Below are 6000 nucleotides of genomic sequence, written 5' to 3' on the forward strand. Positions count from 1 at the left end.
CTCAGTGAATTCTACTCTATGTATTAAGATATAAACATTTTCAGCCTGGACTATCCCATCAATATGTTTTATCAGACCTGTTGATTCCACATTTGTGTCGTTTGCAGATACTGGTTCCATGATGTGATATCAACTAAATATAATATGTTACGTTACGCAGAGTACTTTTAAATTCCTTTCAATGTATTTTATAACTTTCTGCCTGTAATGCCCTTTTTTCTGTTTAGTTCTAATATGTTCTATTTTAACGAAGGACGTTATAATTTGTGTGTGTTGTTAGGTCTTCATTATGTCCATGTATTACGATGAGTCGCGAAGAGATTCCATTTATTCAACTTCAGGACCCCGTCTTACAAAGAGTTACGATTGATCCAATCAGTCTCAACTGTATGAAAATCCATCCATACTATGATTGTTTCTACAGAAAATTTGCGCAATATCCTTAGTAAACGAACTAGGAGAATCACCCTGAAATTTCAAGAGAATTGTGAATGTATGCAGATCCATGAAAGTGTTCAGCAGTGATGAGTTGTAAATATCAGACATTTGCCATATAGCAGTCAGCAGTTGCGTACAGATGGAGGCTTGGTAAAAGCTCTTGCCCCCCCCCCTCAAACGAAAAAATACAACCAAGAAAAAAAAAGTCAATAAAAGAAAAGAATGAAGGGTAAAATGTGACAATCAAAATTAACATTTGTGATAGCTTTTGAATATTATGTCCATATCTATCACAAATTTATATTGCTGTGTTGTACGTAGAGATGTCGAAAGTTTTGCTTGATCGCCTCGCTTTCTCGTAACTTTTTAAAAAGTTTATCATACGCCATATCTGACCACCTTTATCTATTTGGCTTACTATTTCCACTTGCAGCCATACACCCTTGTTTCTCAACCAGACAATACCAAGAAAAGTTTTTTAAATTTTAAATCTCGACAGACGACAAATAGTCTTGATGAAACACCTCGATCACGTCCATTGATATTTACGAGTAATAGTATTGCGAAAATACAAGGCATTTTTTAAATTTGACCCGACTAAATGTGCTGATGTGTAAATCTATCATTATTCAGAAACATATCCCAAATAAAATACAATGAAAAAGTTTCAATGCTCCGAAGGGGAATCGTTCAGAAACATGTAACATTTATATAGCGCTGTATAAATAAAAAAATTATCTGAGTGCTGCATACTATTACCCCAGCTTTAGCACGGCTACCCTGATCGGACGCTAGAGCATCTAAGGAATTCCTTCCTACCGGGTACCCATTTACTACAATTGGGTGGAGAGTGGCAAATGTAGATAAACCCCTTGTCAAAGTACGCGAGTGCTGTGGTGGGGTTTTAACCCCGGACCTTGTGGTTCAAAGCCCGGAGACTTATCCAGTATGTATGATATAATGACAAAAATGATATTACAGTACTTAAATATCATGATAATGTAAAACTGTTAATTTTGACTTTAGTTCCAATTCTATCTTAAGTAGCTTTGTTTACATTCTTGATGCTTCTGTTATCATCCAGTTCCATTTGACTTTCAACCTGCTTGACATTCTTCTTCTATTCAAATGTGTTCATTCATTACATTCCCACATGTGATTCTTGCGTTCAACAATTGACATTTTCATGATGTCACCATCCTTCAAGTTATTCATCTCCATCCTCTTATCGCTTATTGGTTAGTTTTATGAACTAGACTCTCACATTTTTAGTAGGCTCTTCCATTTTCTTTTATGTGTTGGTTGATATTGCTTAATTTGAATATATGTTAGTTCTGTAATATGGTTTGAGTTTAAATGAGGCAAATAAGCCATCTTAAAAAATAAAATCAGTGCACTGCAAGACTTCATTGAGTCAAGTTCTATTTTGTTCCTGTGTCTCCCAAGTTAAGTTCTTCTTCATCTCCGTTTGCTGTAGTGTTTGATGTATGTTTAAGCTTGTGTAATTCCCTTTCTCAGTTGATCATTTATTTGCCACAGACTTATATCATTATTTTCACACCACACAATAATTATGATAGTAGCAACAACAATAATAATAGCCTCTTATAATTACACGGGTAGCCACTTCAGTTTCGAAAACTGTTCTCCTAGCGGACTCTGCATGCTAAAATGACCGGGCGGGGGGGGGGGGCACTTCCATTCATGAGTGGATACCATGCGCGACCATGGGGTCTCGAAAAGCACCCTAAGCACGTAATTTTCATATTCTAAAAAAATGCACCCCTTAACAAGTATTGGCGTGTGAACCCCCACCCTTAACAAGTATTGGAAACAAAACGATGCTTTTGGCAAATATTCCCTGAAATGAACCCCTAAACAAGTACAGGAATGTATTATTGTTACGGGTCCTTCGGTCGTCGGCTTTACCTTATTTGGTTTAGTACGACCCAAACTTCTACACCTCGCCCAAATCGGACTCTAAACACGAACTGTTGGGGCAAAAAGGACATCCTTTATAAAACATTTAATTTTGTTTTATCATCCCCGCAAATTCGACCCTAAACACGTTATTTTCCTAGCGAAATAGATACCCTTTTTTCATTATTTTAGTGTTTTTGACACCCTTATCACGTTACGTACGTAACGTGCCCTATCGTGAAAAAGACATCCTTTTTACGTGTTTTTTGGTCGCGCATGGTATCCACTCGCCAATGTAAGTGGCCCCCCGGGTAAAATGATATACACTCGGCTAACCTGATTTGGGCGCTCAAGCATTCTTGTAATTTTTTTTCCCATCGGGTACCCATTTACTACACCTGGGAGGAGAGTGGCAAATGTGGATAACACCTTGACAAAGGAGACGAGTACTGCAGTGGAACTCGAACCCCGAATCGCCTGACGTGCGTAGCAGTTTATATTTTACCAAAAATGATTCTGATGATCACACGCCTTACAGTGACAGTCTAGAATTTATGAATGCATTCAAACATTCCAGGATATTGGTTTTTTTTAAGAAAAAAATAACAATTACAATTTGCAAAGTCCTTGTAAGCTGAAAGAAAGGGTTGTTTTAGTCTTAAAAAAATTTGGTCAGAAAATGGATACTAATTTTTGTTACTGAAACATTTAATGTCTAATTTAGCATTTATTACTTGGGTGGTATCTTAGAAATTAAAGTTAGGTTAACCCTATACTCTAAACTAAAATTTTCGAACACGCTTCTACGGAATGGTGGGTTTCATAACAGTCATTCCATATTCGTGGCTTAGGTAATATACAAATTAATTCCTTCAAAATGTATTATATTTTTGTGTCTCCCTATTCTCATTTCAAGACACAGTTAATATTAAATTACATTTAGAAAAAAAAATCTGCGGGTCTTCATTAAAAACAAAATCTTTATAATTTTCCTTTTTTGACGTAATCCCATATGGAAATTAAATGTTGAGAATCCTTGAAATATTGTCATTCTTAAATGTCGGAACGCGATGCCAGAAGTGATTCCCCACAAGCAAATTGGGTCGTGTGGTCCAGTGGTTAGAGCATTGGACTCATAATCGCAAGGTTGTGAGTTCGAATCCCAACTCTGCTATTGTCTCCACTTTGATAAAAAGGCCCGAGAGTGATATCTGTCGTCTATAACGTCAGCCACTATGACTGATTAACCTAGACGTAAAATGTTTCATTGGTAATTGGTTATATACCAGCTTGGCCTTTACCAGCAAAATGCTGTCTTGCCGAGTTCCTACGGGAGTTACAACAAATATAAACAGACATATGCAGTTGCGCGCACACACATTCTCAGTCACACTCACACACCCACACACACAAACGTGCGCACGTATAAGAGGCTAGATTTAGTTCATTACGAAAAGGGTTTAAAAATGAAAATTAAGAAATGAATAAAAACATAAAGACCAGCAGATTGTTTTTAAATGTGATTTTGCAGTCCCATGATGGGGTATTATGTTCAATTTATTACAATTGCAAACACTACATTATATGCTAAATTGAAACACGTTATTTTTTGTCAGAATGGCCAAAAGTGGATCTAACCTCTTTTGGTATTAAACTCTTTATATGCTTACACTGTTACAAAACCCCCTGATTTTACAGGGGGAAAAGATTTTGCAGAAAGCAATAACAGAATCATTCTGTCAATTCATAAAACAAGAAATTTTCTGCAATTTAAAAGAATAGGTCTGTTTAAAAAGGGGAAAAGAGTGTTTTATTAAAGGAAATTTGTAAGGTTCCATACACCAAATACCAATTTCCTGTGAGATTACAGGTGATCTCGAGACTCTGCTGCAGGAACTTCTTTTATTTCAAGGATAAATTTTCTAATAGTGTATGATAGAACTGTTTTTTACCATTTCAATAAACGTGGCAAACCTGATAGTGATATTCACAAGGAGACATGGTATTTAAGCGAGTAGAGTACAATAAGTATAGGCATATAACTTCCGATTCATTTTTCTTCTGCAATTGCAGGTATATATTTAAAACAAATATAATTTTTTAAAGAAAAAATACACATACATAATAATTCAAACATGTAGTCTTTTTTCGAATCATATATAACACTAAAATTTATTCTAGAAGTTGTCCAATTTATGAAGAAGCGCAAGAGAAACAATAACTGCTAATGCATTTCGCAATTTTATTTTTTTACACATTTTTTAAACCGACATGACCGATGGTTAAATCTGTTTTAGTTTATGTGCTCATATCCTATTTTATGTGCATGAGTTTCTGTAAATTATTAAATTTGATCCAATTGAACACAAATTTATGCACTGCGGATACAAATGAATTAAATTCAATTACTGATGTCTACTCGTGCTTTGTCTCACCTCAATGGTCTAATCCTAGTAAGTACATTAACATTTTGTCTACTAAGCATTTGGTCTAATTGCTATGAAATTCATCTATCAATTGTGTCGGATTTCTAGTTGGGCTGCTTTTTGGTCTCATTTTCACTTTGGTTAACACAGTTTATTTTATAGGTGAACTGTTGATAAAGAAATATATGAATAGGTAGACGGAATGAAAATTAGACCAACTGGATTTTAGATTGAAATATACAACTAATTGTAAATACTGGACAAAGTGGCGTGTACTATATAGTGAACCAGAAGTAGAATAACTGCTACTAGACCAAGTAAAAATAAAACTAAAGAAACTACAACTGCACTACTAGTATTTTCATTTGATGTCAAACAATTCTTTATCTCTCTTTATCCTATCTTCAAGCCTAAAATCTTACTTTACTTTCAATAGATTTTTGATAAAAATACAAAAATCAACATTCTCACAGGTTTCAGAAATCCTATTTCTAGCGGGATAATCGTATTTAGCGTTATTTTCCCCTTAGAACATCCTACTAAATAGGAAAAAATCCAACTTATAGGCAGCTCTGCCATATTCATATGGAAATCAAAAAGCGAATTTGTCCAGCAAATGTATTTCTGTAAACATAATTTTTCATTAGAATAAATAATCTGGAATTGTAGCACACGATGAAAGGTCGGTAACGGAGCCATTATTCGCAAAGTAATACGGATATTCGTATTTCATCCGTTTCAGCTTTAAAAAATAAACAATAACACAATTCTTAAATCAATGTCTACACTGATCTGATCAGTTGCAGACAACAAATACCATTCTGCCCAACTTTGGCAAAAGGAAGCAAGTGACACATCGGTCAAATTTGAGTTATTGTTTCTGAAACATTTTTGTATGTTGCGCGGTCAGGCAAAATTTGAGGAAGAAATGATCGTTCTATGGAAAAATATTGAAGAAAATAAATCATGCTGTTAAATTGCATTGACGCCCATGTAAATGACGAACACACATTGCTAATTTGCAACGAATGAATAATACTTTTGTAACTTGCTTCCTTTTTGCGAAAGTACGGCAACATTGCTTGAATGTCTTTGATGAGAGTGACTTTTCGCTCGGGGTTCACGAATCCACTATTATGCTTTTCACACTGCATTTCCATAATCTCCTTAACCCCGGACTTTCCTTAACCCCATACTATCTTTTTTTCGATTCCTT

Source organism: Lytechinus variegatus, chromosome 16 (assembly GCF_018143015.1).
Source record: "Lytechinus variegatus isolate NC3 chromosome 16, Lvar_3.0, whole genome shotgun sequence".
Classification (NCBI taxonomy): domain Eukaryota; kingdom Metazoa; phylum Echinodermata; class Echinoidea; order Temnopleuroida; family Toxopneustidae; genus Lytechinus; species Lytechinus variegatus.